The sequence below is a fragment of the Capricornis sumatraensis genome, chromosome 3, assembly GCF_032405125.1.
Source record: "Capricornis sumatraensis isolate serow.1 chromosome 3, serow.2, whole genome shotgun sequence".
NCBI classification, from domain to species: domain Eukaryota; kingdom Metazoa; phylum Chordata; class Mammalia; order Artiodactyla; family Bovidae; genus Capricornis; species Capricornis sumatraensis.
This window is the reverse complement of record NC_091071.1, coordinates 11,316,371-11,342,432: the sequence shown is the minus strand read 5'-3', so window position 1 is coordinate 11,342,432 and position 26,062 is coordinate 11,316,371. Positions and strand designations below refer to the sequence as shown.

Here is a 26,062-nt window from a genome sequence, read left to right as displayed (position 1 = left end):
CCCATCTCCCCTGCACTGAGATGTACCCCACCCCTAATCTTTCAAAGTCACAGCTTTCTCCTCCTGGTTTAGCCGTGGAAAGACCAGAATTCCCCTCTGCTACAAGATATCTCAGCAAAAAATTGTTAGAGTTTCCCTAATCCCAGTATTTTGAGATTGGTGAGTGATCTGTGAATTCCCAAACTTTTTGCAACTCAAAATGAATTTTCTGGTAGAGAGCCAATGTTTCCAATTTGATTTGGCAAAATATATCCAGTTAGGATGTTCTCTCAATGTAATTAGCAACGTACTGTCAATGAGTAGTTCAGCTATTGACAATACCTGTTGCAATTTAATTTTAAATGTCAATGACTTATTTGGATTCACTATAACAGGGCCCTGACACATTACAAACAAGTATCCTACAACAACGGGATGGATGATGAAAATAAGAGAGTGAAGGAAATCAATAGGACTGTACAAGGGTCTGCCTGCCAAATACCCCTATGCAACTATGCCTCGGGGGCTTCCCAGGTGGCTCAGTGAAAGAATCCACCTGCCAATCCAGGAGAAGCTGGTTCAATCCCCAGGTCTGGAAGACCCCCTGCAGAAGGAAATGGCAACAGACTCCCATATTCTTGTCTGGAAAATCCTGTGGACAGAGGAGCCTGGCGGGCTAGTCTATGGGGTCGCAAAAATTGGACATGCCTTAACAACTAAACATCAGCAAACTATGCCTGGAGCAGGGCCGGCTCCCTCTCCCAGGCACAGCTGGGGATGCAGGGCGTGTCACTGTCACCGTCCTGTCAGCTGATGCTACTGTTCCTGGAAAGACATGAGTACAACAGCAGGCCAGTGTCAGGAGACAGGTGACGCTGAACAAGCAAGATGACTTTGAACAAGTTATTTAGCCTCTCTTCCTTAATTTCTTCACCTATAAAAGTAAGATAATTGTGAGGACTACATAAATAGACATATATAAAAGCACTCAGCACAATGCCCGGTACTTGATAATAGTTCAATAAAATGTTGGCCTCTCACCATTAAGTCAACCAAGTTAAAATTGGTATTACTTTTTTAAACAGCAAAAACAAAACCAAAAAACCCTCACACACTATAGCAGAGTGTCACGAATGCATGTGTCTGTAACACAGGGACTTGAGTAAACCAGGTTCAGCCCAGATAATAACTGTGGAGGGTGGTGGCCTCCACGGCACCGCAGGAAGCCCAGCCCTTCTCTCCAGCCCTTCTCTCGTGCACACCTGCTCTCAGCACCAACTGGAACTCAGCATGGATCATGCCTGTACTGCGAGAATAACCCCAAATCTGGATTTTAAATGAAATTTCCTAATTTTTAAATGTTGACAACTGTCTCCAAAACGTTTGAAAATCAAATAGGTCCAATGAACCATACTGTGTGGCTGGACCAGGGCTTCTGAACTGTGTGTGGGTCTCTACCGTCCAGACTAACCCACAGGACCTGCCTGGGTAAAACCCATATCCAAAGTTTTTACTCATTTCCCATGGGAAAGCCTTACCATTGACCAAGCCACAGAGGGACCCACAAAAAGTCTAGGATGTTCTCCAAGTCAAAGGCCAAGGAGTGGCCAGGCCTGCAGCAGGTGCCTTCTTGATGACTTTCGGCCTGCTCACCGAGAAGGGAAGTGGATCATTTATGAGCTGTAAAGTGAAAGTGAAGTCGCTCAGTCGTGTCCGACTCTTTGCAACCCGTGGACTGTAGCCCACCAAACTCCTCCGTCCATGGGATTCTCCAGGCAAGAATACTGGAGTGGATTGCCATTTCCTTCTCCAGGGGATCTTCCCTACCAAGAGATTGAACCCACGTCTCCTACACTGCAGGCAGACGCTTTAACTTCTGTGCCAATGCTAATCAGCTTTAAGCTGACACTGGATAATACGAGAATTTACATCTTCTCTAAAATAATTCAAATGCATTTCATGCATAATAGCGGGCAAGGATAAAGATGAAGTGGTAACACTTCAGAGGCTCCACAAAATATCCTGACTATCTAGGCCATAAACCTACAAAAAATTCTCACTTCTCTCCTTAAACAGGAACATACCACAACTGAAAAATCATAGGAAATACCCAACTCAAATCATCAGCCAACAGGCTTCCCACTTCGCGTGCCTGGGGTATTTCACTCTCTTCCTGATGGGACTTTGGTTTACCACAATCTCTTTGATCTCCTTATTCTCCTTTGCCAAACATGTTTTGGGAAGGAGGAGATGAGAGCCATGGAGTGAGGGTGGATGGCATGGATAATCAGATAGACAGGCGGTTAAATGAGAAATCTCCAGGACTATAAGGGAGAGGGGGAAGGTTCACAATGTATCCTCTTAGATAAATTTCACCTTCTTCAACATATTCATGTATTCAATATTCACTGAGTACCCATGAATGACAGGTGTTGTTTTAAGTGCTGGAAATGTAGCACCAAAGAAACAAAGTCTGTGCCCTCGCAGAGTTTATATCCTCCAGTCATTCATGCTGAGATCTGAGATTTACTCTTCAAGGAAGACACTATAGACTTTCTGCGTCAGAAAGGATTTTAGCAATCTTCTCATTCAGTAGTCCTGAAAGCGAGATCCAGATTTCCTCCAGTGCTTTCATTAAACCAACACTTCACTAAGCCCCACCCACTGAGTCACACCTATGCTACTATCCATAGCAGCGAACCTCTCAGAGCTCACCAACACCCTGCTGGAGCAGAGAGGGGGACACCTGCACAGCCCCCTTCACTGAAGAGAACTCACTGCAGCGCAGGCAGCTCCAAGGGTCCCACTAGCTTCAGGGAGAAGAGAGGCTTAAGCTGCCTATGCCTCTCAGCCTGCTTCCACTTGAGCGCTTCCATTCTCCTTCTCTTATTACCCGGCTGCCTAAGTCAGATTTCTTTGAAAATCTGAAATCAAAAAATAATAGTTCCACAGGCTACAAATAATCTGAAGTCAAAGCAGTATGTCATGAAGGCTGTAGGTCCACTGGTCTCCTCTATTAGACTTATTTCTTCTGTTTACCATCCACTTGTTAGTCCCAGGTTTGCTCTGGTGGAACCGCCAGAAGTGCAAGCCCTCCTTTATACGGTAACTCTCCAAGAGTTTGAAGAGAGCACCTGGGTTACCTCCTCTTCTTCTCAGGCCTGATATCCCAGTTCCACCATTTACAATGACAGATTTGTGGTATCTGCTCATTCAGATGCCTCCTTATTCCTTTACCATTATTACTGATATAAAAGTTACCGGATTGGCAAAAAAGTTCATTCTTTTTGGCCAACCCAATATATAATGAAGAGTCTGTTTGGGCAGTGATACTATCCTACATAAAAAGTTTTTGCAGAATGCTCTACTTATTTGACCCCTCACAAAATCATACTAGGTGAAAGCTTTGACAAAAGAAAAGTGTATTCTACAAATTATCCATGAAAACCTGGAGCTTTGGGAGGATAAAACGGAGTTGTCCGAATAGCAAATGTGCTTGGTCGTAAGAATCAGATTTCCGGATCCTATCCCAGACCTGCTGAATCAGAATTTCCAGGGGAAAATGCCTGGGAGTCTGCACGGTTAATATAACCTGCATACGGTTATTTATTACATAAATATTTTATGACTAAAATGTCTATAAATGAAAAGACTGAAATGCAGAAAAACAATACTCTCAACACCTGCACATTTAATAAGAGGAGATTTTTTTTTTATGACTTGTTCCCTCTCATTTGATTACAGTACATCAGTTTCTACTTCTCCTTAAACCTGTCACTAGTTCCCTCTGCCCCAAGCCCCACTGATAATCAAAGTAAAATCTGGTTAATAGAATACACTGGAGACTCCTGCATTTGGAAGCAGAGAAGAAAAATCAGTGTCTCAGACAGAGACTCTCAACTGAGAAGATCTCAATTTATATAAAAATCTTCTCAAAGCCCTTATAATCTCACTGACCATCTGTAGCACAGAAATGTGTCCTGGAATTAGTGATACTAAGTAGTTTCACAGAAGTAGATACTCTGGAGACTTTAAAAAAAAGAAAAGGAAAAGAATTTTCTGTATTGCACTTGAAGAAGTCAGTTAAGAAACTACCATTACAATGAAACCTCCCAGACATTCCAGAACAACAACAACAAAAAACTTAAAATATCTAGCTTGGTCACAATGGTATACATAAAGCCCAGATTTCTCCAGCCATGGCGTTTAACAGGATTCCCACTATCTATACCTTCCTTATGTCCCTCATCCCCAGTGATTCAAACTCTATGGAGAAAACAGGACTCTATCTAATTACTTTGAAGCAGATTGAAAAAAAAAAAAGTCCTCAGCACCAGCACCAGAAGAGACTTTTTCCCCTGACCTAAGACCTTTAAAAAAAATGGAGAGGAACAGAGTTATTATTGGCACCTGATCTACATCAGAAAAATGGCAGCCCTTCAAACTCCACACGTGGAAGAGCTCTTCATTTTAAGCTGAAAATGGGGAATTAATTTTCAAGTCTCTTGTCTAAGAGACAGCTTTTAAAAAGGTATTAACCTACATTTGGAGATTAATGCAAACACAGCCATCTTGTTTTAGTGGGTACAATCCAACTTTTATTAAGACAAAGACGGATTCAGAGTAATTAAGAGCTTGTCCAATATCCAGAATTTTATGACTCTAAATATTAGCGAAGCTGGCATTCTTACCAGCTTCGCCTCAGAGCTATTGCATTATAAATCCTTGGTAGTAATGAAACACCAGCTAAAGAGGTTGAATAAGTCTCATTTAAAAAAACAGCTTTCCCGTGGAGAACTATCCTTACTTTAATATAATGTATAGCCCGTTAGAACATTAATACTACTGGAAAAAAAAGTGAGTGGTTTGGGATTTGCTGCTAAGGAACCCCAGAGAAGATAAACAAACCACAGGAACTGTGTTTTAACAACAGTGAATGTTGAGAAACTCCCTGGTACCAAAGTCTAGGAACACTTTGCTGACTGGGGCAAGAAAAGGACAATACACCCACTCTGGCGATGCTAATGGTAGTTTACCTGTGAGGCTCATCCTTAACACTGCTGTTTACACAATGTAGCAAAGTCATGGATATTGTTTTAATTTTTTAAAACTTTTTAAAAACATCCCAATGGGGTGCTCTCTTCTGCTACCCAAATATTTTTTTAAATGGTATCAGGCTACAGCCTTGACTACTCCCTTCTCAGAGAAGGTTCCACTAGGGTCACCACATTCAAACATCTTTACCAACTGGGCTGAGGGGACACCTGGGCAATACGGTCAAAATATTGACAACTGGTCATCACTTTTATAGACTTCATAAAATCAAAGACTCTTACGTTTAAAGTTCCTAATGCAAACTTCTTCTGTACTTAAAAGGCCACAAAGAGTTAATCACACAGGGACTACATCACAGCTTTACAAAAACAGTTTTCCTCTCTGTTCTGTTATCAAATTTGCCACCCAGTGACGACACTGATGGGAATGCCGAGGACTCCTATGCCCTAGTCCCCAACAGCTATTATCTGAAAGCCTGTCATCTCTACCATCTTGGGAGGGAACTAACACATCACCTGTGGGCACCTCACCTGAACCAAAGCCAACTCCCCACATCTGAAAAGTATAAAGAGGACCAGGCAGAACAGACTAGATGAAAACATATCCGGCCCTCCATAATTAGCAAAACCCAAGCTGCTAAGTAGAACTGCCTTTTTTCTTCCCAGAGACATCCTTAAATGGAAACTAAAGCCCAATCTATATTCAAGGAAATAGCACTCTCACCTTTCTCTATACACTAGGACTTCTCTGCCCCATGAGAAACAACATCCTCTTCCTTTAGGCACAAATATTAAGAACAAAAACTGTACCAAGAAAAATAAATTTATATTGAAGCATCATACTTTCTTGGACTATTCAATGATACTGTCAGAATATCATCAGTTGTCTCTTAGGGGATGAATGAAAGTAGCATTTTCAAAAATGAACAAAGAAATTTTTTTATTAAATATCTTTGCTTTTTTTTTTCTCTATAACATGACTACTTTCTGTTCAAGAGAGAAATGGAAACCTAATGTTTGGGCCTTGTCTATTGAAATCACTCAGTCCCTCAGTTATGTCTGACTCTTTTGCAAACCCCAATGGAACCTACTCTGTCCATGGGATTTTAATGGTAAGAATACTGGAGTGGGTTGCCATTTTCTTCTCCAGGGGATATTCCCAACCCAGATCAAACCTGCATCTCCTACATTTGACCACAAGCAAAACCTCAACATCATTTCTAAAAATCAAACTGGAAATATATACGTATATAAACTGAGAACACACAGGACACAAAGAAATACACCTGTGGTCGACCACGAAAAGAAATTCTAAGGGAAACGAGACTGATTCAGTCAGAGTCTTCCACAGAGCCAGCATCCCAGTGTTTATTGAGCCTCCATATATGCACCCCTCCAGACTGACCACAGAGATCACACTCCAAAAGCCATATTTACTTATTATAGATCAAGTTTATTTCCTTGAGGTAGGGTTCAATCACTGAACCTGCTCTGAGAACCTATGTGAAACTATGCTCCACCTTCACAACAGCAAGAAACAAACACTTTAGGCAAGGTATCAGGGTCTTAATGAGCCTGCCATAGCACCCTGCATGACAACTTGCCCCCAAAGAACAATTTTCATTTTTTCAATGAACACATCTTCAGTTCAGTCCAGTCACTCAGTTGTGTCCAGCTCTTTGCGACCCCATGAATTGCAGCACACCAGGCCTCCCTGTCCATCACCAACTCCTGGAGTTCACTCAGACTCACGTCCATCGAGTCAGTGATGTCGTCCAGCCATCTCATCCTCGGTCGTCCCCTTCTCCTCCTGCCCCCAATCCCTCCCAGCATCAGAGTCTTTTCCAATGAGTCAACTCTTCGCATGAGGTGGCCAAAGTACTGGAGTTTCAGCTTCAGCATCATTCCCTCCAAAGAAATCCCAGGGCTGATCTCCTTCAGAATGGACTGGTTGGATCTCCTTGCAGCCCAAGGGACTCTCAAGAGTCTTCTCCAACAACACAGTTCAAAAGCATCAATTCTTCGGCACTCAGCTTTCTTCACAGTCCAACTCTCACATCCATACATGACCACTGGAAAAACCATAGCCTTGACTAGACGGACCTTTGTTGGCAAAGTAATGTCTCTGCTTTTGAATATGTTATCTAGGTTGGTCATAACTTTTAATACTGAAGTTAAGAATTGTGTCCACTGCCTCCACATCTCTCTCCAACCCCAAAGAACATATACTTTCTAAGCATCAACACTATTGAGCTAGGCACAATGAGGTATGGGGGGAAAACTGCCATTTGTTATGCAAAGCATGTCTTAGCACATCACTTAAAGTAATCCTCACAAAGAATCTGTTTCCTATTTTACAGATAAGGAAAGGGTGGCCTTGGCAAGCCAGAGACTGACTTGCCTAAAGTCACTTAAATAATAAACTGTAGAGCTAAAGCTCTAATATTGAAGGGTCTGGACCCTGTGTCACAGTGTTGTGTACAAGGACAACCCAGCTAAGTAAGATACCTTTGTACTCACACAGGGTTTAGAGTTAAATTTGGATAAGATGACGCTGGCATAAAGATACATCACAAAGGCCAACTAAGTGTACACAGCTGTATAGGGACCTAAAAGGAAGCGACCTTAGGGTGACAAGTAAAAACTCCATGGAACATTTAAAAATCCATTCTATATAACGCACCCAGATTCACAAATGAAAACCACCACATGAAAGGGCTCCAGAGGTGGTAAATGTTACATAAAGGTTAGGTTGATAAAGGTAGTGAAAGTGAAGTCGCTCAGTCATGTCCGACTCTTTGCAACATGTGGACTGTAGCCCACCAAACTCCTCCGTCCATGGGATTCTCCAGGCAAGAATACTGGAGTGGATTGCCATTTCCTTCTCCAGGGGATCTTCCCGACCCAAGGATTGAACCCAGGTCTCCCACACTGCAGGCAGACGCTTTAACCTCTGCGCCACCAGGGAAGCCCAAAGGTAGTGAAACCAGCTACAATTACTCGGCATTTGCTGTGGGTCAAGCACCCTGTTGAGCATCTCACAGACATTTTCTTAATTAAATGGCTCACCAAAATTCTGTCCATTTTATAACTGAGGAAACTGAGGTTAGAGAGGTTAAAACTACTTATCCAAAGTCAAGTGGTACAGCTAAGTTAAACAAGTCTTTCTGTCAAAGCCCAGGTTTTCAGGCTGCTTATATGTACTGCCTCTAGTGTTTCTATTTCCCCAAGTCATTTCTGTTATAGCATCCCCAAAGTCCTCACTAAGTACTCAGATCTGGGGCACATACTATATATTTTTGATGGACATCCTCAACTTGCAGGTTTTTCTATACCCAAGTCCCTAATATCCACAAATAATAAGGGCAGGGGTTAGCTTCAAAAAACTCCAAAGATCCCATGTGATCTCTTAACTACTGAGAAAAATCCAAGAAATGATGGTACACACATTCAATCAAAGGTTACAGCTACTTGGTATTTTAAACACTTCTGGCTGAGACTCTTAACAGTGCTTAAGAGAAGGCTTAAGTGCATTAAAAGGAAATTCTCTGTACATTTGTTATTCTCATCCCAGCTTTATAGATGAGTAAACACAGACTTGTAGACATTACCAGAAGCTGAGACAGGAATTCTGACTGTTTGTATTCCTCTCCCAAGGCTCGTGAATAACACAAGCTCCTGGTTTAACCCAACTGTCCTCACTGTACTGCAGGTGAAAAGAGGGTACATAAACCAACAGAACTCAAATGGATCCATAAAATGCTTTTAATTAAACCATAAGAAATATTAGCTGGTAAAAAACAAAACTGGTGTTAGATCTTTGAAAGGATGACTTTGTTCATCCTAGGGTAATAGAAGTAGCCAAAAAAAGAAAACAAAACTTCAACCTCATGAATTCCTTTTTCTATAATGAAAAACTAGAATAAAAAGTTACAAGCCAGGTAAAGTATTCATGACAAATATTGCAAAGGGTTAATATATATGTGTGTGTAAATATATACACATACACACATATGTAAAACATAAAAAGTTCACATCAGTTAAGAAAAAATTTCGATCCAAAAACCAGTAAAAGGCAAACATAGATGGAGTTCAATTAGTACACAAAATAAAGGGCAAGCATAGCTTTATAGAGATACAGTTATCAAACAAATTTAATACCTTTTTATCTCTAAAAATTTAAATAATTACAATTTTAAGGCAAGTATACTTTATATTGCTGATGATAGGCTACAGTGTAAAAATAATATACACTATAAAGAGAGTCGGAAAAGGCAATGGAAACCCACTCCAATACTCTTGCCTGGCAGATCCCATGGATGGAGGAGCCTGGTGGGCTACAGTCCATGGGGTCGCAAAGAGTCGGACATGATTGAGCAACTTCTCTTTCACTTTTCACTTTCATGCATTGGAGAAGGAAAAGGCAACCCACTCCAGTGTTCTTGTATGGAGAATCCCAGGGACAGGGGAGCCTGGTGGGCTGCCATCTCTGGGGTCGCACAGAGTTGGATGCAACTGAAGCGACTTAGCAGCATAAAGAGAGTGCTGTGGTTAGTCACTCACTCCTGTACAACTCTTTGCATCCCATGGACTGTAACCCGCCAGGTTCCTCTCTCCATGGGGAGTCTCTAGGCAAGTATACTGGAGTGGGTTGCCATTTCCTTCTCCAATAAAGATAGTAGACACTGAAAAAAAACTCTTAAAATAAAAAGCCACCCTCTTGTTATTCTACAACAGAGAATCTATCAAAGAAATTAAGGAAGAGAATTTTACATAGTAAAAATAAGCTCTTTGTGATACAAGAGAACAAAATTTTAAATGTCCAGCATTAGAAGAACATAATGGCACAATCTGATATACTATTATGCAGTTATGAAATTATTATTTAAGATGGTAATACGGCAACATAGGAAATTACTTTTCAAATGTTAAACAAAAGAGAAAATTATTTGTTAGGATTCTACCACTGTAAAACTGATGTCTGCTTTACAGACAAATCCTAGAAATAAAGGTATTTAAAAAGAAAAAAAAAGGGCTCCCCTGGTGGTCCAGTAGTTCAGAACCTACTTTGCAATACAAGCGACACAGGTTTGATGCCTGGTCTGAAAGATCCCACACTGCTGCCACTAAGACCATGCACCAGCATAATTGAAGCCCACTGGCCCTAGAGCCCATGCTGCGCTACAGGAGAGGCCACCACAGTGAGAGGCCTTCACATGCAAGGAGAAAGCAGACCCTGCTTGCTGCGACTGGGGAGAGCCTGAGCGCAGCAACAAAGACCCAGCACAGCCAAGTAAGTAAATAAGCAGGGCAGAGGAAGGTTTCTTAAACAGGAGTCGGTGAACCTTTCTCCCTCTTATAAAATTATTAATAAAAGAAATATGTATTGTTAAATATAATGGCAAATAGAGAAAGTAAAGCAGCTCTACTCCCACCCTCTGCCCACCTGCCTCCCTGCCTTGAAGAGAATATGTTTGTGCATATGTATGTGTGTGTGTGTATTCACAAAGGAGTTATAAGTTTGCTAACACCAAAGTTCTTTCTTGCCTAAGATATCTCACCCCTCACAGAGAATTGAGGTTTGGAGTTGGACATGGCATATTTGAAATCTATTTAGAAATAAGAAAACAGTACAACTAACACGTCACACACACAAATACAAATATATCATCAATACTTGCTTTTTGTGTGCGCTGTAAAATCCAGCTCACCAAAGGATTTTTCATGCTGTTTCTACTAGGAAAACACTCAAAAATCAAATGTTCATCTGAATTTCTTAACATCCCGTAGCAGGTAGATACTGGCTATTTTCTAGAGAAGATTTTCCGTAACACTGAGCAGAAAGTTGAGATTAAAGCTCTGCCAGCGATGACTAAAATTAATTCTCTACAGCTGTTTAGGGAACGTGTATTTCAGAAAGAGGGACTCAGCTGACTAGCTTCAAACTCTCTTCAAGAAGGAAAATGTATTTATTTAAAAAAAAAAAAAAAAAAGCCACAAGCAAACACCTACCAGCACACATAGCTTATATGTTCCCAAAGAACAGCATTATTTGACTGCAACTTTTTGTCCCTTTTTTCTTTAAAGCCTTTTAGGGAGGCAGAACTTCTGACAAAACTACCTACTTATGGTAAGAACAGATGAATCAGTGCTTTGATAAAACATTAAAATTTAAAAAGACATAAAACCTTCCAAAAAAGCAAAAAAAAAAAAAAAAAAAAACTACACACACAATTATTTCAGAAGGTGCCTACCCAGTTCATTATTATGCAGATTTCACAAACATTTCCCTAATCAAGGAGAAAGCTGCTCTATAGAATAATGTGTTTTACCTGCTTTAGCAACCAAAGCATTCCTTAGCTTTGGAGCCTCTGGTTTTTAGGCTAAGGGTGAGGAGATCCTGAGTGACAACACAGCACTTCAGCAAGGACACCACATGTCCCCCAGGAGAGAAAACATGCCGTTTCTCACTACCTTTCCATCGTGTCTATTCAAGTCTCCCTCTCTCCATAAGCACTGACAATCTCTTCCATTTAGGGGGTCCACCTGAACTCCTACACAGGCATTCCACTCCAGTAATCTACTACCAAATTTCTTTTTTAGGGTACCATATTAAAATCCCATTAGCACATTAGTACTCAATCTTTGCTGCATCTGGAATAACTTGGTGAGTTTTGACAAATACTTGGATTCAACCTCCAAAAGATTCTGATTTAATTGGAATGGAATATGGCTTGAGTATCACAGAGATTTTTTATAAAGCACCCCACGTGCTTTTTATTCTAAAATTTTATATGAAAAGCAAAGAAGCTAGAATAGTCAAAACAATCTTGAAAAAGAACAAAGTAGGAGGATTCACACTACTTCATTTCAATACTTACTAGAGTATAAAAGCACAATAAGACAAGGGTATTGGGAGAAAGACAATATGTCAATGGAGCAGAATAGAGAGTCTAGAAATAGACATAAGCAGGAACAGACTTAAAAAGACAACTGATTTTCAACAAAGGCACCAAGGATATTCATTGGTAAAGGAAAAGTGATTTCAAAGAATAATGCTCGAACAACTGGATAAATGATGTAAGGGGGAAGAAATGAATCTCAACTCCTAACTCACATCACACACAAAAATCAGAGATAAAACATAAACCAAAATATAAATGCATGTAAATGCAAAGAAGAAAACATAACCTAGATTAAGTAAAGATTTCTTAGAGATGACACACAAGACTCAAACATACAAGGGGAAAATAAGATAGACTAAACAATCAAAATTTAAAATTCCTCCTCATAAAGACACCACTAGGAAATTGCCTAATGATGCCTAAAGCCACAGACCAGAAGATGTATTCATATTACATATATCTGACGTGAGACTTGTACCAAAATACATAAAGAGCTCCTATAAATCAATAATAAAAAGACAGTCCAACTTTAAATGGTCAGAAGATTTGAACAAACACCGCACAGAAGACAGTGTTCAATACCACTTAGTCATTAGGAAAATGCAAATTCAAACATAATGAGATCACCATTTTATCCCCACTACAATGGCTACAATTAAAAAGACTAGCAACACAAAATATTTTTGAAGATATGGATTAACAAGAACTCTTGTGCAATACTGGTGGGAGTTTAACCTGTACAACCACTTTGGAAAACTGTGGCAATTTCTTACAAAGTTAAATACAAGTACATACCTTATGACTCAATCTATGCAAACTAGGAATCTAGCACCTATGTTTACAATACAACAACAACCCTTATACAATAGTGCTTTATTAACAATGGTCCAAAGAAACAACTCAAATGCCCACCAAAAAAGAAACAGTTAAACAAATAGTTGCATATCTAACCCAACAGAAGACTACTTGGCAATAAAAGAAGAACTGAGTCATACAACAACATAGAACAACCTCAGAAATATTAACAAAAGAAGCCAAGCGCACAAAAGTACATACTATATGATTTCATTTTTTTGAAGATCAAGAGCAGCTGTCATGACAGGAATCAGAACAGTGGCAGGAATGAGAAAAGACTGACTAGAGGTGAGGACCAAGGAATGTTTCAGGTGATGACTGTGTTCTCGGGCTGGCACATGACTATTTGTCAAAATTCACTGGTTTGCACACTTTAGTTTTGTGCATTTTACTACATGCAAACTGTACCAAAGAAGTTTATGACCCCCGGGTGATTATAACTTGTAGTTATTGATAAACTGAGGACCCCTGCAGGGAGTGGGAGGTAGAGGGGGCGGGGCGATCCCAACATCTCTCCCTAACCCCTTTCCTCATTTGTGCTCTCCATCAACCAGCATCACAATGATTTCTTGTGCAAACTAACACTGTGTGTGTGTATCCCGTATTTTCATATAACACCCTACATACTATACCCTGCTGCCCAAATTTTGCACATACATGTATGGCAGTGGGATACTGATTAACTGATCTGATCGTGGTACTTCCACATTACAGTGTATATCTACTTCAGGAAACACTGAAATCTGGGAGAACTAGCAACTATTTCCAACACACAACTCCCATAACACACCTTCTCAAATCTTCTCAGACAGTCCTCAAAGAGCCTGCACTCTGCCTTTCATTTGCCGCTACCCTTAAGATAAACCCAGGCCTCCAGCAACTCTGTACCTAGTTACTTTCAGGACCTGAAAAGGAGGCAGGTACCTCCTCAGGCTAGTCTCTCCCTGGAATGTCAATCCTACCCATCTACATGGATACTCTTTCCTGTCTGAAATATCATGGTCATGTCGCCTCCTTCGTGAAGGTTTCTCTGATCTCTCTCCAAGCTGCAAGTGCCCCCTCTTCTATCCTCGCCAAGTACTTAATGAGCACTTCTAGCATATGAAGGCTATGCGGTAGGCGATCTGCTGGAAATAACAACATGCCTATCACACTCTTCTTTCTCTATTTGCGAGATAATTATGCTTACTTTTCAAACTTTTGTACCTTACTCAGGTGGACTCCATGAGAGCAGAGGGGACCAGCTTTATTTTAGTGGTGGTAAAATCTGGTATACAGATAGTGTTTGGTATATGTCTATTGATTTAACACATAAATTAATAACCATACCATACCACCTTTCCCCTAAAGTCAGCTGGGACAGAGGAAAAAACAGAAACAACCAAAAAACTCCACATGAGTGTATTTTAAGTCTGTGGTAAAGGTCTACTTGGGTATTACTGGGAACTCTCAAACCGAACCTAACAATTCTTCTCTTTGGAATATCAAAGTTTAAAAACACTTCAGTTCTTTTTTCACTGTATCTGAGAGGCAGTTTGCCGCTTCAGAATGAAGCTGAACATCTCTTTCCCGGCCAGTGGCTGCCAAAAACTCATTGAAGTAGACGGTGAATGAACACTTCATACCTTTTATGAGAAGAGTATGGTCACAGAAGTTGCTGCTGGTGCTGTGGGTGAAGAATGAAAGGGTTACGTGGTCCGAATCAGCGGTGGGAACGACAAACAGGGCTTCCCTGTGAAGCAGGGTGTCTTGACCCATGGCCAAGTCTTCTGCTACTGAGAAAGGGGCATTTCTGTTACAGACCAAGGAAGACTGGAGAGAGAAAGCACAAATCTGTACAGATGCCAATTTGAGTGTTCTCAATTTGGTCAATGTGAAAAAAGAGGAAAAGGATATTCCTGGACTCACTAATACTACTGTGCCTCGTCGCCCGGGGCCCAAAAGAGCTAGCAGAATCTGCAAACTTATCAGTCTCTCTAAAGATGATGTCTGCCAGTATGTTGTGAGAAAGCCCCTAAACCAAGAAGGTAAGAAACCTAGGACCAAAGCCCCCAAGATTCAGCATCTTGTGACTCCATGTGCTCTGCAACACAAACATCAGCATATTGCTCTGAAGAAACAGCATACTGAGAAAAATAAAGAAGAAGCTGCAGAATATGCTAAATTTTTGGCCAAGAGAATGAAAGAGGCCAAAGAAAAATGCCATGAACAGACTGCCAAGAGTCAGAGGCTCTCTGAGAGTTTCCACTTCTGAGTCCAGTCAAAAATGAGATGTTCTAAAAGTAACAAACAAATAAGATCCGATGTCAAAAAAGAACTTCAGTTCTTAAAATCTTAAAAAAAAAAATTCTACTTCTTTTGACAACTTTTTTCTAATACTATTTTTATCAACTAATGTTATAAGGAGGCAGTTGCTAGATACTTACGTATCTGAACTGTAACAAATTAAAATTCAAAATAATGTTACAGGACTTTTCTGGTGGTCTAGTGACTGGGGATCTGCTTGCCAATGCAGGGTACATGGGTTCAGGAAGATTCCAGACGACTCGGGCAACTAAACCCGTGCGCCACAACCACTGAGCCTGCACTCTATAGCCCGTGCTCTGCAACAAGAGAAGCCACCACAATAAGAAGCCCAAGCATCACTAGAGAGTAGCCTCTGCTCACTGCAACTATAGAAAGCCTGAGTGCAGCAACAAAGACCCAGCACAACCTAAATAAGTAAATAAATCTTTTTAAAAAGAACACGTTATAAAATAAAAATGTACACATCAAGAAAGCAGAACAGATGTCCTCTCTAGATATTTACCCCCACCAGTTGTTTCTCTCCAACCACATCCTTCATCCACTTACTCAACATTTCTCAGATTTGTATATGGTTGACAATAATAATCCCAGTCCTAGATGATGACTTGAAATTATTTGTAAAGAGGGTAAAAAATTTACCACTGGGGAATTTTTGCGGTTATTAATATTTATCCCTAAGCAGTAGTGCTCAATCAAATGTTTTTCCTTCAGCTCAGCAAAACAAACCAGAAAGCTAACCAATCCTGTAACCTTGAATCCTGATGTGACAGTTTTTGCTTTCTGCGCCTTTAAAAGTGCAATGTTTTCATTTCCCTGCAAAAGTGCTGATCCAGAGCAGGAGACAACAGCAGTCCTGTGGATATCATTTGTAGGGGAGAAAAGGAAACGTGAGAGATTAAAGAGACAGCTCCCTCAAAGGCCAATGATGAAATGCTTCATGGTCTTTTGAACAGAAGCTTCTTTGAAATAACGAAAAAACAAAACTAAAGATTTGCACAGACCAAAGTCTACAGCAGGGTGTTCTACAACAGTCTTGCCTCTAACAGTTCTTAAAAGCCATGAAGTGGTGAAATCACAGAGTCTACAGTAGAAAAGGAGTCAGGAAATCGTCTAATCATTTTACAGCAAAGAAACTGATGGTCAGCAAGGAAACAGGATTCACCCATGGGGATGTAACATACAATATTGGTGGCGGGTCAGGGGTGATGTCCAAGGTGGTCTGACTCCTCCAGTTGAGAGATTTCTTTTCGCCATCATCACCAATCACCAATCTCCCTTGCTGACTGACACTCGGAAATTCCCTGGAGACCCCTCTCCTGCTTGCTAGGATCAACTGATTCTGTTGTTTCCTCTTGGGTCCCAACCACCATCCCCTACCACTGTGCTGCAGCCATCTACCCTCCTCCCAGGTGATTCCCAGATATTCTGAGAAGCTCAGCTTGACTTCTGCAGCTGCCTGAGGAGGCAGACTGAGACTCCTTATCCCTTTCACTGAACTACCATTAGAGTGTAATGAGCTGTTTCATATACAAGGCCAGTGGACTGGGGTACTGAAGCTTCCTACAGTCCACCCCCTACCCACTGAATCATTTCTAGCACCAAGTCACTTTCTGACACAGCAAGCAGAAAAGCCTTGGTTTTGCCAGCCTTTCTTGTGAAGCCTTAAAACTGCCAATGACTTCAGAGAAAGCCAGGAATAACATCAACTAACATTTAAAGAGCATGTATTGCAAGCTGGTCCTTGGGCGAAAGCATCTACATGTATTTACTGTATATTTCTCACAACCACCCTAGAGAAGGTGCTATTACTATCCCCCATTTTACAAATGCAGAAACTAAGTAACTTTCCCCATGGTGACATAAGTACTAAGTGAGAAAGCTGGAATTGGGACCTAGTTCTAGGACTCTAGGAACATTACTTAATATTGGACACTAAGCCGTTCTATCCTTTGCCCAAGTTTAAACTCTACAAAATGGACCTATTTCAAAGCAATCCTTAACATTTCTTTCGTCTTCCTTATCCAAGTGAAGAAAGCACTCTAAAATGTACAGTATCCCACATATCCTGAAAGATCTCAGGGAGCTATGCAGCCTATACAACACTCTGTATTAGACCACAAGTCAACTACTCCAAATGACCAAGGCTGAAGTGCTGGGGCGGGGGGCGGGGGGATGCGCCTACTAGGAGCTGCTGTGAATGATGGGGTAAAATTCAGGATTAAGTGTCCAATTGCCTGGTACACAGCCCTTTGGAACAAGAACTGGTGTGACCTGCAGGTTAACACCAGGAGCACATCCGACATGATCAAATCCTCCTTTTGCTTCTGCTCTGCAGTAGCTCTCACCAACTGCTGACACAGAACCTGTTGAGACATAGAGACTATAAGCAGCAAAAAGTCGCTCCTATTCTGTCTGCTCTTAAAAAAAAAAAAAACTGTGCAGGCCACCTCTTAGAAATGGTCATATTTTCTCAGGGTGTGAGTGGCTCTGATACTTTGTTGACACCACATTCCAGGAAAAAAGCAATTCCAGATCTATTTCTCCCCATATTTGTTTGTTTGCTGGGCTGGTGGAGGAAGAGTATTTAAGATCTACTCTCCTCATATCTATTTCCATTAAAGGAAAGGACTCCTAACCTTATCCAGTATTTATAAAAGGAATTCATAAATTTCCCCAACAGTATACTTCGATCTGCACTTCAACAATGTAAGCATATCAATAAAGTCCATTCTCGAAAGAGAAACAGAAGTGCAGGTAAATGAACTGTGTAAGGCCACGCAGCTGCTAAAACATCAGCTAGAGTAAGAATTCCTACCCACTTGCCAAGGGAGTTCTCGGTTAATGTTTTCTATTCTATGAACCAAAATGGCCTTTTCCTCTCCTTTTGTCCCAAGGGCACAGCTTTATCCCTATGGAAAATACTAAACAGTAACAAGAGCTACTCATCTTCAACCCTTAGCCACTACCTATATACAGTATATCATCATGCATCCAGTAACAAAAGAAACTGCTTTTCATTCTTCTGTCCTTCAATGTGGAGGTCCCAAACTTTCTCCTGCATCCCAAGGTTAGAAAACACATCTACCCCTGCTCTACATCCTCTCTCTCTCCACTCTTCCCTCTTCTAATCCCTCCTTCACAGTATCATTCGGATATTGATTAGAGTTTTGGGCTCACCACTCCCCAAAAGGTAAAGTTCAAACTCAGCAACTTCCCCAATCAGATTTTGACTTATGTACCAAATGTCTTTCCCAACCATACCTCCCACCCTGTGTGTCAGGTTTCACCACGCACCTGTGCTCCAGCAGTCAAATCAAGATCATTGATAAATCCACATACATATGGACACCTTATCTTTGACAAAGGAGGCAAGAATATACAATGGAGTAAAGACAATCTCTTTAACAAGTGGTGCTGGGAAAACTGGTCAACCACTTGTAAAAGAATGAAACTAGATCACTTTCTAACACCGCACACAAAAATAAACTCAAAATGGATTAAAGATCTAAATGTAAGACCAGAAACTATAAAACTCCTAGAGGAAAACATAGGCAAAACACTCTCAGACATAAATCACAGCAGGATCCTCTATGATCCACCTCCCAGAATTCTGGAAATAAAAGCAAAAATAAACAAATGGGATCTAATTAAAATCAAAAGCTTCTGCACAACAAAGGAAAATATAAGCAAGGTGAAAAGACAGCCTTCTGAATGGGAGAAAATAATAGCAAATGAAGCAACTGACAAACAACTAATCTCAAAAATATACAAGCAACTTATGCAGCTCAATTCCAGAAAAATAAAAGACCCAATCAAAAAATGGGCCAAAGAACTAAATAGACATTTCTCCAAAGAAGACATACGGATGGCTAACAAACACATGAAAAGATGCTCAACATCACTCATTATCAGAGAAATGCAAATCAAAACCACAATGAGGTACCACTTCACACCAGTCAGAATGGCTGCGATCCAAAAATCTGCAAGCAATAAATGCTGGAGAGGGTGTGGAGAAAAGGGAACCCTCCTACACTGTTGGTGGGAATGCAAACTAGTACAGCCACTATGGAGAACAGTGTGGAGATTCCTTAAAAAATTGCAAATAGAACTACCTTATGACCCAGCAATCCCACTGCTGGGCATACACACCGAGGAAACCAGAATTGAAAGAGACACATGTACCCCAATGTTCATCGCAGCACTGTTTATAATAGCCAGGACATGGAAACAACCTAGATGTCCATCAGCAGATGAATGGATAAGAAAGCTGTGGTACATGTACACAATGGAGTATTACTCAGCCGTTAAAAAGAATTCATTTGAATCAGTTCTGATGAGATGGATGAAACTGGAGCCGATTATACAGAGTGAAGTAAGCCAGAAAGAAAAACACCAATACAGTATACTAACACATATATATGGAATTTAGAAAGATGGCAATGACGACCCTGTATGCAAGACAGGAAAAAAGACACAGCGGTGTATAACGGACTTTTGGACTCAGAGGGAGAGGGAGAGGGTGGGATGATTTGGGAGAATGGCATTCTATCATGTATACTATCATGTAAGAATTGAATCGCCAGTCTATGTCTGACGCAGGATACAGCATGCTTGGGGCTGGTGCATGGGGATGACCCACAGAGATGTTATGGGGAGGGAGGTGGGAGGGGGGTCCATGTTTGGGAACACATGTAAGAATTAAAGATTTTAAAATTAAAAAAAAAAAAAAAAAGAACAAAAAAAAATCTAAAAAAAAAAAAAAAAAAGAATACTGGAGTGGGTTGCCATTTCCTTTTCCAACACAAATAGCATACTCACATATTATATACCAGATACTCTGTTCTAATTCTGGTCCTCCCGAGTATCTATTTTGAAATCTTATGGCTTATTTTAAAAATATATCAATACATTTGGACGTCTCTTTATAAGCAATAAATACTTGTAATTCAAAAAAAAAAAAAAAAATCTTTGCAACAACATTTACCCTCTTTTGTCAGTCTACAATATTCTTCCTAGTCTTGACCACCAAAACAGAACCACTTCAGCTCCAGTCTTGTGATGAATTGTTTAGTCTCTAAGTCCTGTCTGACTCTGTGACCCCATGAACTGTAGCCCACCAGGCTCCTCTGTCCACGGATTATTTCCCAGGCAAGAATAGTGGAGTTGGTTGCCATTTCCTTCTTCAGGGGACCTTCCTTAAGAACCCGTGTCTCCTGCTTGGCACGAGGATTCTATACCACTGATACACCTGGGAAGCTCTCTGTGATGACTATTCCCAACTTATTTCTCAAAGCTCACAGCACTCTCTGCTGAGGTCGTCAGAATTATAACTATGTAATATATTGTAATACAGGAGAGCAACTGATTTCCCTTCTCATTCCAAGATATTATCACAGAGACTCCCTAAAAATCCACTCCACAAATGTGTATGGATTAGGAGCTGGGAACACAGTAAGCAAAACAAACTGGGTCTGATCTTCCATGGAACTTAATTCTACTAGAGAGAAAAGAGAAAAATATTTCTGTTTTCTACCTCGAGCACGAGTGCTGTAAACAAAGGTACAGCAGAAAAAGGGAAGAGTGCTTGCTTTAGATTATTAGGGAAAGTCTCCCTGATAAGGAAGGTTCTATCAGAAAATTCAATCAAGTGAGGGAAGGACTCTTGAGGGTAGGACCATCTGGGGCAGAGTGGAAAGTAAATGTGGCAGCCCTGGGCAGAGTGGACAGCGGCAGGAGAACCCGAACAGAGTGGCTTCGGGGGGGGGGGGGGGGGGGGGCAAAATCGCCTGGAGCTGGCACCAATGCAGCACACTACTCACACATGGTCATTCTGAATCTCATTTGGGCATGGTCCCTGCTGCCATCCACTGTGACAACTGGATGCTCTCCCGCTGACTGCAAACACTGCCCACAACACACTGGTCCCCTCTCGCTGCGGCTGGTAAAGTCTTAGCTCCTCAATCTTAAACAGCTTCCTCAGGTTGAACTCCATTTCACCTTCTTTGGGTTTCTTCTGAATTAAGTCTAGAAAATGCTGTGGTCTTACTTTCACATTCTTCAAAACATTTCATAGCCTTTTCTGCTGCAGTTCCCAAAAGATCCTAATAAATCTCCCTGTAATACACGGGGCAGCCTTCTCCTTCTCCCGTAATAACAGCAGAGGCTATCTGACTTCCTAAGCAGAATTTTCCTTCCTAAAAAGCAATATATCTGACTTCTTACAAAATTCTGCCCATTTTTTCCCCTCTGTTACTCCATAGCTTAACTGCTACATGTCTCTACAATTACTTCATTTCAAAGAAAAGTACCTTTGTTTAAGCAAACCTAACATATGGACTTATGAATTTACTCAAAGGATAAACTGGGCATGACTTTGGTTATAAATGGATTTTTCACTTTCGAAAATGATTCATAATATCATTACTATAAATGGCAAGCTCTATTTCATCCTAAATTTAGGAGTCAATTTTCACACAAATCTTAAGTATACATCATCAGGTCAGGTGAAGTATATGTGTACAATGAGATCTTTCCAAGAGCCAAGCTTGGTCTCCCATCATATATTCTTGGGAATATTATATTTAACCTCTACCAGTTCGGGCTGATTTATAATCATTCTATTGTGAAAGGCTATATATAATTCCTAAAATGCATGTTTCAACATGAAGATGTCTAAAAGTTTAGTAGCTATAAACCCATCAAACCAAGTAGCCTCCTGCTCTCTCCTGGCTGAGATTCCAGACTTATAATTGTTCAGGTAGCCAACCCATATGTTTCCATTTTTCTTACTCACATTACCATGCCAAATTACTTACACTGTTCTCTGCCACTTCTTACAGAACTCTTCTTGGACTTTTTCTATGCTCACACTGTCTGATCATCAATTTGCATGTCAGTTCCTTTTAATTGGATTCCATCCAACCAGAATTACAGCTGCCTCTCTCTATGAAAGAATAAAGTGATTTTTTCCTTTAACAATGCCAGGGTCCCTACCAGGGAATCAAACTGTCACTCCACTTGCTATTAATTATCCTGAGCTACGCCACTGTTTCCCTTCCTTCATAAAACCCTGAACCATATTCCTTCCCCCTGTGATTAACAGCAGTCATGATGATGCCTTACATCCAATGAGCCAACACAAGAGGGAAATCCAGGCATCAGGCATGGATGACAAGCAGTGACAAGAATGTTCTTTAAGCAGAACATTTCACTAAAAGCAAAGTCTCTTATATGAAATAAATGAATCGTGAGGTTAAAGGCTTGTCTTATACATTTCTAGGGCAAAAGATCCCTCAACTTCCCATGGCAGTCCATTGTACTATCTCAATCCATGAGGTTAAGACAGGTTTCCTGACACCTAAATCTCTTTAGCCACAATGTAAGCCTGTGATTTCTTGTTTCCGTGGTGATGGCAGAGATATTACCAGCCTCCTCTATGTAACAATTCCCCCAGCATTTAAATGCTCCTATTAAATCATCCTTCAATCTCCCCTTCTTCGTGTTGCATCATACTCAGGAGAGGTACCAGGATGGAAAGGAGTCTCAAGATAGTTTCATATGAGACCCAACTGAAGAAATCAAGATTTTTTTTTTTTCAATTTGAATACTTGGGGGATGTGATAGCTGTCTTTAAAAAAAATTCTCAAGGGCTTCAAGTGTGAAAGAGGAAATTACATTTATTCAATATGACCCCAGAGAGTAAAATAAGAAAGAACCAATAGAAACCTGCAAATAGAGGGACTTCCTCTCAATATAAAGCAGGAATTTTCTAACAGAAAAAAATGGAGCTGTTCAAAGAAGATATGATCTCCCAAGGCAGGCACATTCCATGTCAGCAAAGGTGCAACAGCCAGTTGGAAGAGATGTAATAATGTGTCTGTAGGCATCTGCAGGCCAGCCTGGCTACAACCATCTCTAGCTTCCTTCCAACACTGAGATTCTATGAAACTGTCAAAGGTTTAGGTGACTGGGGTTTTATCACAATGAAGAGGACTGAGGTTTTAAAGTAATGAGTGACAAGCCTTCCACCACTCACATACAAAGCACATACTCACAGGAAACAATTCATTATACAGGAGAGAGGGGGAGGGCTTTAAATAATTTCATTTGATAGGGAAATGAGCAAAAAATTTCAAAAAAAGTCTTTCCTACTGTGGAGGGGCTTCCTGGTAGCTCAGACAGTAAAAAATCTGCTTACAACGCTGGAAACCTGGGTTCATTTCCTGGGTCAGGAAGATTCCCCTGGAGAAGAGAACGGCAACCCACTCCAGTATTCTTGCCTGGAGAATTCCATGGACAGAGGAGCCTGGTGGGTTACAGTCCCTGGGGCTACAAAGAGTCAGACACGACTAACAACAACTGTGGAGGGTAGAATAACGGCTCCCGAAAGATGCTCAAGGTCCTAATTCCTGGAACCTCTGAATATATTATATGCCAAAGGGGAATTAAGGTTGTAAATAAAATTAAGGATGCTGATCAGCTCATCTTCAAGGGATCACCCTGATTTGTCCAGGTGGGGCTAATGTAATCTCAGAGGAAGAGGAAGGGGTGACTGCAAGCAGGAAACAGAGATGGTGTCATGAAAAGGACCTGGCCTGCTACTGCTGGCTCTGAAACAAAGGCAGGACCACAGGCCAAGGAATGTGAGAAAGTGCTAGCAGCTGGAAAGGAGCAGGCAAAAAGAACCTCCCCTGGAGCCGCCAGAAGGAATGCAGTCCTGCTGACACCTTGACGTTAGGCCCAGAGATACTCCTGCTGGACTTTTAACCTACAAAACTGAAGATAATAAACCTGTGTTGTTTTAAGTCACCAACTGCATGGTGATTTTGTTACAGCAGCACACAGAAAACTAACAGACCCACCAAAGATCGTAAAACACCCATACTTTCTCAGTAAGAATGGGTAATATTTGCTGAATAGTTTTAAACAATAGACTCTAATACCGTTCATCAATGATAATCTTTGTCTTTTATGAGAAGTACAGAAATCTATATGGCAAGTGGAGGTCTATCCAGACCGATATAAACTGCTTTAACAATTAGCCTTTAGGTTCCATACCTCATGTTCATGTCACGTACCTGGCACATTCAATAAAATTTTAGTGACTTAAATTGAAGAGCCAAAGTTCAAATACCATTTTTGGCCCCCTTTGCTGCCAGGTACAAAAAGACTCTCGTTTTAGCCAGTGCATGACTATCATTTAACAATCTCACCCAAGAATTCAAAAAGTGGATGAACTCTTTCCAACCGCCCTCTGTTTAGCTTCTGTAGTTAGCAAAAACTGGGACACTGCACATGTGGGCACATCTGAGAAACAGCCTTTCCAAACAATCATCTGTGCTCCCTCCTTCAAGAAGGAACAGCTTCAGATTACATTCCAAAAGACCTACTTCCACCCCACTCCCAAGCAGAAATGTTACTACCGTGGGTATGGCTCCTTCAACAATAGAAAACCGTCAAACAAATACCTAAAAATCATCACTTCCTACTTTTATTCTGCTCCCTTCCATCCCCTGGTCTCCATTCTCCACCAAGTGGAAAACGCTGTCCAACTTTCCTGTCCTCATTTTCCCTACAAGTTAAACTCACGGTGCTGTTCCTACCAAGGAGCAAGCAGCTGAAATGCTGTGAAGTTTCCACATGAGGCCACAACCACAGAGTTATCGGGGTGGCTTTCCTGTTCTCTAGTGCCTACACACAAGGGGCAGGCGGCCAGTGTCACCCAGGAGTGCCCCACTGCCTGGAGGCAGGCAGCTGCTGCACAGCCTCTGCTTGCCAATACTGTGCTTGGTTCTATTAGTGGCTGGGATTCTTTAAAAGTGCTTATACCTGGCCCCATATAAGCACAGCTGACCCCTGAACACTGCTTCGAACAGTGCGAGTCTACACTTAAATGTGGAGTCTTTTCTATAGTAAATACTACAGTATACTGCACAATCCCCAGTTGGTTGAACCCGTGGAGGCAGAACTGTGGATGTGGAAGAACCACAGATAAAGACAGTCAGCTATAAGTTACATATGGGTCAGGTCAGTGCCCCTAACCCCACACTGTTCAAGAGTCAACTGCATACAGAGCTGTGCAGTCTCTTGTTACATTCCTAGTCTAAGCCACCGTCAACTGCATTTTGACATAAGCCTGACTCTGTCTTCTTTGGAGAGAGGGGAAAAAAAACTTGGGATACAAACATTTAAAATAGATTATATGCAGTTATGGAAGAGAAGGGACATTCTGAACAAAAGAAACATTTACAATCACATATATACTTAATATTAGAAAACCTATATGTTCTAGAGAATTTTCAATTTAGAATTTTGGAAGTGAAAAGTCTAAATCTTACCACTGACAGAAGTCTCTCTTGTCTTAAAACTTAAACAAACAAACATGAAACTCAAGTTCCCTAAGACTGGCAGAGGGGGTTATTTCCCTATGGGCTCTCAAAATAGACACGTTCTTGGGCAGCCTGTCAGGCCATGCAGAGGTTCAGAGTGTATAGTCTAGAGTCAGATCCCCGGGATCCTCTCCCACCTCTAACACTTGCTAGAAAAACTGCTGATCCCTCCGTGCCTCATTTCGTTCACTCATAAAATGGAATAATTACAGTAACTACACCTCACAAGGCCGTTAAGATTAAATGAGCTCACATACATAAATCACTTAGGATAGTGCCTGGCAGGAAGTTAACTCCACCAGTTTATGTAAGTGATCATCACGCCCAGTTTCCCCTCATGGGAAGTTCTCATCATGAGCCTTGGTCACACCATCATCTCTGATCAATGACCACCCTGACTCTAACAACCCAACCCCAATTCCCATCTCTCCACTCTGACTGCCCAACCTGATCAAACATAATCTACTGAGTGGGAAGGGCTATGTATCTGTAGGTTTTGATGGAAACAGACTGGCTTTCAGGAAGAATTCACTGAGAGTATATAGTATGATCCTCCAACGACAACAAGTCTCAG

General features: G+C 41.1%; 1 protein-coding gene and 1 pseudogene across 2 annotated transcripts in view; one reads left to right on the top strand and one right to left on the bottom strand.

Moving 5' to 3' along the window:
• Nucleotides 1-26,062, bottom strand: part of AUTS2 (activator of transcription and developmental regulator AUTS2) — a 1,210,906-nt gene that overhangs the window by 1,075,481 nt on the left and 109,363 nt on the right. The gene's annotated exons all lie outside the window — the stretch shown is intronic.
• LOC138075520 (small ribosomal subunit protein eS6-like) lies at nucleotides 14,342-15,047 on the top strand (annotated as a pseudogene).